At 38.4% G+C, this 10122-nt stretch overlaps 1 pseudogene across 1 annotated transcript; it reads right to left on the bottom strand.

Annotated features, from left to right (window-relative positions):
- Positions 1–7641: 7641 nt before the first annotated feature.
- LOC306659677 (heterogeneous nuclear ribonucleoprotein F-like) lies at positions 7642–9903 on the bottom strand (annotated as a pseudogene). The gene has a single exon. The product of its transcript is annotated as a heterogeneous nuclear ribonucleoprotein F-like (transcript).
- Positions 9904–10122: the final 219 nt, after the last annotated feature.

Here is a 10122-nt window from a genome sequence, read left to right as displayed (position 1 = left end):
AAAATCCAACAATATGCTGCCTGCAAGAGACTCATCTTATAGAAAGAGATACCCATAGACTAAAGGTGAAAGGATGGGAAAAAACATACCATGCACATGGACACAGCAAAAAAGCTGGAGTATCCACCCTCATTCAGATAATGTGGACTTCAAGCCAAAACTAGTCAGAAGGGATAAAGAAGGACATTACATACTGCTTAAGGGAAGCATAAATCACCAAGACATAACAATCATAATTATCTATGCCCCGAACATTGGCTCATTGATGTACGTCAAACAAATTCTTCTTAATTACAGAAATCAAATAGACCACAACACAATAATACTAGGTGATTTTAACACACCTCTCTCACCACTGGATAGATCCTCCAAACAAAAATTGAATAAAGAAACCATAGATCTCAATAACACAATCAACAATTTAGACTTAACGGACATATATAGAATATACCATCCAACAAAGAACGAATACACTTTCTTCTCAGCAGCATATGGATCCTTCTCTAAAATAGACCATATTTTATGCCACAAAGCTACTGTTAGCAAATACAAGAAGACAGAGATACTAATGGATTGAAATTAGAAATAAATGACAGAATAAAAAACAGAAACTTCTCCTATACCTGGAGATTAAATAATATGCTATTATATGATGAATGGATAACAGAAGACGTCAGGAGGGAAATAAAAAAAATCTTAGAAGTAAATGAGAACAAAGACACATCATATCAAAATCTCTGGGACATTATGAAAGCAGTACTTTACTTAGAGGAAGATTTATTCATGGGGCGCATTCAACAAAAGAAGTAGAAATCAACAAATAAACAACTTAACACTACAGCTCAAAGCCCTAGAAAAAGAAGAGCAGACCAACACCAAAAGTAGTAGAAGACAGGAAATAGTTAAAATCAGAGCCGAAATCAACAAAATTGAAGCAAAAGAAACAATCGGAAAAATTAACAAAATAAATAGTTAGTTCTTTGAAAAAATAAACAAAATTGATAAACCCTTAGCCACACTAACAAAGAGAAAGAGAGAGAAAACTCAAATTACTAAAATTAGGAATGAACAAGGAAATATCACAACAGACACGAGTGAAATACAAAACATAATTAGAAGCTATTTTGAAAATCTATACTCCAACAAAACAGAAAACCTCGAAGACGTCAACAAGTTTCTAGAGACATATGAATTACCTAAACTGAACAAGGAGGACATACACAACTTAAATAATCAATTTCAAGCAATGAAATAGAAGAGGTCATCAAAAGCCTACCAACAAAGAAAAGTCCGGGACCAGATGGGTTCTCAGCCAAGTTCTACAAAACATTTAAAGAAGAGCTCATTCCAATACTCCTCAAAGTATTCCATGAAATCGAAGAGGAGGGAGCCCTCCCAAACTCATTCTATGAAGCCAATATCACCCTGATACCTAAATCAGACAGAGACACATCGAGGAAAGAAAATTTCAGACCAATATCCTTAATGAACATCGACGCAAAAATTCTCAACAAAATTTTAGCAAATCGCATCCAAAAATATATTAAAAAGATAGTGCACCAAGATCAAGTGGGTTTTATCCCAGGGATGCAAGGTTGGTTCAACATCTGGAAATCAATAAATGTCATTCACCATATCAACAGACTAAAAGTTAAGAATCACATGATTATTTCAATAGATGCAGAAAAAGCATTCGATAAAATACAGCATCCCTTCATGCTCAAAACACTAGAAAAAATTGGGGTAGTGGGAACATTCCTTAACATTGTAAAGGCCATCTACACTAAGCCCATGGCCAATATCATTCTAAATGGTGAAAAACTGAAAGCATTCCTCCTAAAAACTGAAACAAGGCAGGGATGCCCTCTTTCACCACTTCTATTCAACATCGTCCTTGAGACTCTAGCCAGAGCAATTAGACAAACCAAAGAAATTAAAGGGATACGAATTGGAAAAGAAGAACTCAAACTATCCCTGTTCGCTGATGATGTGATTATATATTTAGAGGAACCTGGAAATTCTACCAGAATACTTTTAGAACTCATAAGTGAATTCAGTAAAGCAACAGGTTACAAGATCAATGCTCATAAATCCAATGCATTTTTATACATAAGTGATGAATCTTCAGAAAGAGAAATTAGGAAAACTACCCCATTCACAATAGCATCGAAGAAAATAAAATACTTGGGAATCAGTCTCACAAAAGAGGTGAAAGACCTCTACAATGAGAACTACAGAACACTAAAGAAAGAAAATAAAGAAAATCTCACAAGATGGAAAGATCTCCCATGTTTTTGCATAGGCAGAATTAATATTGTCAAAATGGCCATACTACCAAAAGTGCTATACAGGTTCAATGCAATTCCAATTAAAATTTCAATGATGCACCTTACAGAAATAGAGCAAGCAATTATGAAATTCATCTGGAAGAATAAAAAACCCAGAACAGCTAAAGCAATCCTCAGTAGAAAGAGCGAAGTAGGGGGTATCGCAATACCAGATCTTCAACTCTATTACAAAGCAATTGTAACAAAAACGGCACGGTATTGGTACCAAAATAGACAGGTAGATCAATGGTACCGAATAGAGGACATGGACACAAACCCAAATAAATACAATGTTCTCATACCAGACAAAGGGGCCAAAAATATGCAATGGAGAAAAGATGGCCTCTTCAACAAATGGTGCTGGGAAAACTGGAAAACCATATGCAACAGAATGAAATTAAACCCCTATCTCTCACCCTGCACAAAGTTCAACTCAAAATGGATGAAGGACCTCAGAATCAGACCAGAGACCCTACATCTTATAGAAGAAAAATTAGGTCCAAATCTTCAACTTGTTGGCTTAGGATCAGACTTCCTTAACAGGACTCCCATAGCACAAGAAATAGAAGCAAGAATCAATAACTGGGATAGATTCAAACTAAAAAGCTTTCTCTCAGCAAAGGAAACTATCAGTAATGTGAAGAGAGAGCCTACAGAGTGGGAGAATATCTTTGCCACTCATACTTCAGATAGAGCGCTAATTTCCAGAATCTATAAAGAACTCAAAGAACTCTCTACACCAAGAATACAAATAATCCAGTCAACAAATGGACTAAGGAAATGAACAGACACTCCACAGAAGAAGATGTACAAGCAATCAACAGATATATGAAAAAATGTTCAACATCTCTAGTAATAAGAGAAATGCAAATCAAAACTACCCTAAGATTCCATCTCACCCCAATTAGAATGGCTATTATCAAGAACACAAGCAACAATAGGTGTTGGCGAGGATGTGGGGAAAAAGGTACACTCATACATTGCTGGTGGGGTTGCAAATTAGTGCAGCCTCTCTGGAAAGCAGTATGGAGATTCCTCAGAAAGCTTGGAATGGAACTACCATTTGACCCAGCTCTCCCACTCCTTGGCCTATACCCAAAGGACTTAAAATCAGCATACTACAGAGATACCGCCACATCAATGTTCATTGCTGCTCAGTTCACCATAGCCAGATTGTGGAACCAACCTAGATGTCCTTTAATTGATGAATGGATAAAGAAACTGTGGTGTATATATATATATATATATATATATATATACAATGGAATATTACTCTGCCATGAAGAATGATAAAATTATGGCATTTGCAGGCAAATAGATGAAATTGGAGAATATCATGCTAAGTGAGATAAGCTAATCTCAAAAAACTAAAGGACGAATGATCTCGCTGATAAGCGGATAAGGATATATTATGGGGGGTGGGAGGGTTTAGCGTTAGTGTTAGGCTTAGGTTTAGGGTTAGGGATAAGGAGGGTGGTAAGAATGGAGGAAGGAAGGACTGTATAGAGGGAAAAGATTGGTGGGAGGAGTGGGGGGAAGGAAAAAAATAACAGAATGAATCAAACAATATTACCCTATATAAATTTATGATTACACAAATGGTATGCCTTGACTCCATGTACAAATAGAGAAACAACGTGTATCCCACAAAAAAAAATATGGAAGGCAGAAATGGGGGATGATACTTATGCAAGCCAATGAACAACAAATATGCTAGCAAAGCATTGTAAATTGTGAGACAGTTTATATTTTTCAAAAACTTGTTTTAATTAGTTGTACATGACAATAGAATGCATTTTGAGACATTACACACAAATGGAGCACAACTTCTCATTCCTCTGGCTGTATGTCGTACACTGGTAGTTTAGTCATACATGTACATAAGATAATAACATCTGTCTCATTCCATCATCCTTCCCATCCCCACACCCCCTCCCCTCGCCTCATTCCCCTCTGCACAATCCAAAGTTCCTTCATTCTTCTCTACCCACCCCCACCCCTTATGGATTGGCATCAGTTTATCAGAGAAAGCATTCGGCCTGTGGTTTTTTGGGTTTGGCTTATTTCGCTTAGCATGATATTTTCCACTTCCATCCCTTTACTTGCAAATACCATAATTTCATTCTTCTTTAAGACTGAGTAATATTCCATTGTGTATATATTCCACATATTCTGTATCCATTCATCTGTTTAAGGGCATCTAGGTTTGTTCCATAGTTTAGCTATTGTGAATTGAGCTGCTATAAACATTGCTGTGGCTGCATTACTGTAGTATGCTGACTTTTAAGTTCTTTGGGTACAAACTGAGGAGTGGGATAGCTGGATCAAATGGTGGCTCCATTTCAAGTGTTCTGAGGAATCTCCACACTGCTTTCCATAGTGGTTGCACCAATTTGCAGTCCCACCAGCAATGGATGAGTGTACCTTCTCCCCCACATTCTCAACAACACTTATTATTTCTTGTATTATTGATAATTGCCATTCTGATTAGAGTGAGATGAAATCTTAAAGTAGTTTTGATTTGCATTTCTCGAATTGCTAGAGATTGATTGTTTGTTGTTCAATTGTATTTCTTCTCTGTGAAGTGTCTGTTCAGTTCCTTAGCCCATTTATTGATTGGGTTATTTGTTTTTCTGGTGTTAAGTTTTTTGAGTTCTTCATATATCCTGGAGATTAATGCTGTATCTGAAATGCATGTGGTAAAGATGTTCTCCCATTCTGTAGGCTCTTTCTTCACTTTATTATTTCCTTTGCTGTGAAGAAGCTTTTTAGTTTGAGTTCATTCCATTTATTGATTCTTGATTATACATATTATGCTTTGGAGTCTTGTTAAGCAAGTCAGTTCATAAACCAACATGATGAAGATTTGGGCCTACTTTTTCTTCTAGTAGGCACATGGTCTTTGTTCTAGTGCTTAAGTATTTGATTCACTGTAAGTTGATTTTTGTGGAGGGCGAGAGATAGAGGTTTAATTTCATTTTGCTATGTATGGATTTTCATTTTTTCCAGCAACATTTGTTGAACAGGCTACTTTTTCTCCAATGTATGTTTTTGGTGCCTTTGTCTAGTCTGAGATAACCATATTTATGTGGGTTTGCCTCTGTGTCTTCTATTCAGACAGTTTATCTTTATTCTTATCTTTATGGTTATCTGAAGGAACCAACCCTGCTGACATCCTGATTTTGAACTCATAGCCTCCAGAGCTTCAAGACAACAAATTTCTGCTTCTTTTTTTGGGGGGTAGATTGATCTCAGGGGCACTCTACCACTGAGCCATATTCCCATCCCTATTTTGTATTTTATTCAGAGACAGGGTCTCACTGAATTACTTACTGCCTTGCTTTTGCTGAGGCTGGCTTTGAATTCACAATCTTCCTGCCTGAGCTTCCTGAGCCACTCAGATTACAGGTGTGTGCCTCCATGCCTGGCATAAATTTCTGTTTCTTATATCACTCAGTTTGTGGAACTTTATTATAGCAGGCCCAGAAAATGAATACAAAGCCCAAACTAGATATAATCCTCCAAGTGCCAATCAGACATATTATTTAGCAAAACTGGTTTAAAAAAAGTGTGGAATATTAAACAGCAACAAAAATGAATAAACCATAACTATACTCAGCAGTATGAATAAGTCTTACCAATGTAAAATTAAGTAAAAGAATCTGATGTCTAAGAGTACATCTTATTATTCCATATAAATAGAGTTGTAAAACTGTTGAAAATAATTTATGATGTTATGTGTCAGGATAATGGTTATCTTTTGTATGGGATAAATCAGGAAGTGGGCCATGGAGGATATTTTGGGGTTCTGGAAATATTCAATTTCTTAATGTGGATTCTGGTTGCAGTTTGTGAAACATCTTTAAGGTATACACTTCTGAATTATATACTTTCCTGTATGTAAATATATTGAAATAAAAAATTGTTAGAGTGAAGAAAAAAATCTGGCAAATCTTTCTTCTCTCACTTGCTTTGTGACTTTTGGTAAATTTCTCATGACTAAATTTTCTAAGATGTGAAATGGTAATAATAATGCTTACTCCATATGTTTGCTGTGAAAATACAATAAGACAATTTATATGAGGCACTTAGGAAAATTACTAGCAACATTCAGTAAATGTTAGCTATTATTACCATAATTATAATGATTAACAAATATACTATGTAATAGTTCTACTCCTGGATAAACAACTACTGACATATTTTCTGTGGTTACACACTCTTGATTCGATTACTTATGATGAATTAGTTTGTAGAATAAAAGCCCAGTAGATTAGCCTAGAAAAAAATATGATGTGATCCAGTTGGGAAGACACAGTTTTAGGGTTTTGGGAGTTAGTTTCCATATTCCTTTAAATTACAATGTTTATTCCACATTTTAAGTGCAAAATGTTTTATACATCTTTTTTTTTTTTCCTGGCAGACAATACAAAATTAAAGAAACAAAAAGGGCTTCCAGGAATAATCAACCTTTATATTTCTATGGTTACCTTTTCATTTGAGCTTCACAACAACCAGTGAGACAGGCAATAAATTATTATTCAGATATTAAAAATGAGCAACCAGCTCAGCAGGTTAAGTGACTTACCCAGGGGCCACATTGCTAAGATATGGCAGAGTTGGGACAAGGCTATTACAAAATTATTTGGATAATTCAGGAAGTGAAGAAAGGAGGGTAATTAAATGTAAATAATAAGAGAATGTTTGCTTGAGCAATCATGTCCAGTGGAACTTTCTGTGATGATGCAAATGTTCTTTATCTGCAGTGTCCAACATTGTAGCCTAGCCACTAGACACTTGTGGCAAGTGAGCCCTTGAAATGTGGCTAGGGTGATTAAGAAAATAAATGTTTTAATATTATTTAATTTATATTTAAATGGTTGTGTGTGGCTATGGGCTTCTGTATTGGACAGGGCATCTGTTCCATTTTAGGAATTATGGTTAAGTCTCATGGTCAAAAAGTAGAGGCTGGAACCTGGTAGTGGTGCACACCTCTAATACCAGATACTTGGGAGGCTGAGGTAGGAGGATCCTAAGTTCAAGACCAATCTGGGCAACTTAGTGAGACACTGTCTCAAAGCAAAATAAAAAAAGGGATGGGGATGTAATTCAGTGGTAGAGCATTTGCCTAGCATTCTTGAGTCCCTGGGGTTAATCCCTAATACTGCAAGTAGGAAAAAATGTGGAAGCTGGGCTAAGAGACTCCCACTTACTTTGTATATTTAGGGTCTTTTACATTCTAATCTCATATAAATGGAAATACATATATGGGTTGGGGTCATTTGGATTTTTTTTCTTTTTTTTTTTTTGTGAAAAAGTCTTTAAGAAAAAAATTTAGTTAACAAAAAATTTAACAAGTTTCACTTAGCAAAATACACCCAAAAGGAAATCACAATACAAAGAAAGCTTTAAGTCAAGGCCTCACCAATTCCTACAGTATTAGTATTGTGTCTCAGTTCTCAAAACTAACTTTAAAAAGCTTAATCTTAACCTAAAAATTTTAAATGAAGAAGAAAAAAAATAGAACAAACAAACATGAGAAATGTTTCTCTTTGAATTAGGGATCTAGCACCTTTGAGTTCTCCAAAAAAGTACATCTCCCCAATGTGTTCACTGTGGTGTTGTGTAAAAGATCCACATTTAACATACTTAAAACTACTTTAACTCAGATAACATCACTCTGAAGTATACTACCAAAATGTTAATCAAGAAAAGCGGAAGAAAATAGTTTTTAGTTTACTCAATATCACATGCTAGAAGAAAAGTTTGCATGAGAAAACACTGAAGAGGTAATTTTTTAATCCAGATTTCACAGACTCATGGTGCAAAATGGGTCCCACAGCTTCCTCTAGTTATAAATTGCTTTTCACTGCTTGTTGGCTGCCTGTGAAAATTTGATTGAAATAACTCAAATGTTACTACAAAACTAGTCATATCCACCCATGCTATTCTGACCGCTATAGCCGGCCCCATAACAGCCGCTCACTGACTGGCTCTCTAGGCCACTGTAGGTGGCCTGGGCAGCTGACACCCCCATGCCCTGCATCACCTGGCTGCTATAAGCCCCATTGCTGGCCCCTGTTGTTGAATTCAGGAAGAGTTCTATATATCTGTGCTGCATGTTGGCCCTGTCTTTTGACATAGCTGCCACAGCTTCTTCATGGGTGGCAAGCTCAACATCTGCTTCCCCTGTCACTCTACCATCAGGGCCAATCTCAATATGAACTCTCACAGGGTTGAGTGGAGAGAAGTAGTTGTAAATGTCGTTCTCGGTTGCTTTGTAGGGCAGCCCCCTCATGTGGACACAGTGGCCAGTGGTGCTCTGCACTGTGAATTCACCATCTCCATATCTATGATCATACATTCCTGAGAGACAGTAACTGAGGTCTCTCCCAAACAGGTCGGTGGTAAAGCCGTAGCCATCACTCAGGCCGCTGTACTCCTCATAGCCCCCATAGCCTGCACTGTAGGCACCAGACCTCATTCTCTCCAGGCCCGCCTGCTTCACGATGCCAATGTACCTCCGGGCTGTGCTTGGCGGGTCTTAGGTCTTAGGGCCCCGGCCGCGGCACAGACATGAACTTCAGAGGCGGATCAGAGTATGACCTAACCTCCTCCTGACTGCTCTTAAACACTTCAATATACCTATGCCCTATTCTCTCCTTGTGCTTCCCTAGAGCCTTTTCAGCTAATTCCTGTGAGGCAAACTGCACGAAGGCCTCCCCTGTAATCTTGCCCTCGGGGTCCACAGGCAATGTGATCCCGTTTGGCACAATTTCCAACCCTGAGAAGAACTGAACGATTTCTTCCTTTGTGCATCCAAACGGGAGTCCCCGAAGCCGCACGAAGCCGTCATTGGCAGTGTCGGCGCTGTTTGGACCACTGTGCTTCAATACCCAATCCATCTCGGTTCTGTGTGACTTGAACACCTCGATGTACCGGTGTCCCATGCTTTCCCTGTCTTTTTTCAGGGCCATTTTTACATCATCTTCTGATTCAAGTTCAACAAAAGCCTCACCACTCTGCCTGCCTTCTCTAGTGTAAATGAAATGGACACCTGCAATCCCATCGTGAATCGTGCAGTCGGAGAGAAAGTTCTGCACGTCCTCAATTGAGCAGGACCAGGGCAGGCCACAGAGCTTGACCACAAAACCTTCACCTCCCTCAGGGCCCAACATCATGGACACTTGACAAGGCAGATGTCAGACAAGCTTGGGCACAGGTTTCTGTGGCTCAAGGAACAATGGATGCCTTCAGTGGAAGACACTCAAAGTAGGTAACAAATTGTCCGTTGAGGAAGATAGGGCTGATTTCTACTTTCATCAAGCAAGTGCAGCTCCAGGCCAGAGAACCCCAAATTCCACCCGACGCTTAAAAACGCAGAAGGCTCCGGGGAAAGTCCAGGTGCATCTTTTTTGTTCTTAACCTGAAAAGGAAGTTCAAGTCGCTGGGGCAAATGCTTTTCTGTGAGGGTCGGAAACCCAGGGGCGCGGCCCTGTTTTGGCTGGAAGCAAGGCCGAGATCTGGTGACAAGGTGACGGCGTTCCCGCGGGCCTCCACCTGACGATCCCACCGTCTGGAAAGCGCCGGCCGGGCAGCGGGTCATTTGGATTTTAAGCTCGATTGCATTCAACTAACATGAGGTATCTACTGTATTTCCAAAGACCATATTTGTGGGGCATACATTTTATTGTGATTTTAAAAGTACATGTTTACTTACTCCAATGTAGCAACCCCTGAAAAGATTAATCCTTTCTGGTGGTAATACATTTGCCTGTCACAGTTCTTCCAAAGG

Source organism: Sciurus vulgaris, assembly GCF_902686455.1.
Source record: "Sciurus vulgaris genome assembly, chromosome: 4".
Lineage (NCBI taxonomy): Eukaryota > Metazoa > Chordata > Mammalia > Rodentia > Sciuridae > Sciurus > Sciurus vulgaris.
Note: the sequence above shows the minus strand (reverse complement) of the source record. Positions and strands in the feature narration are given on the sequence as shown.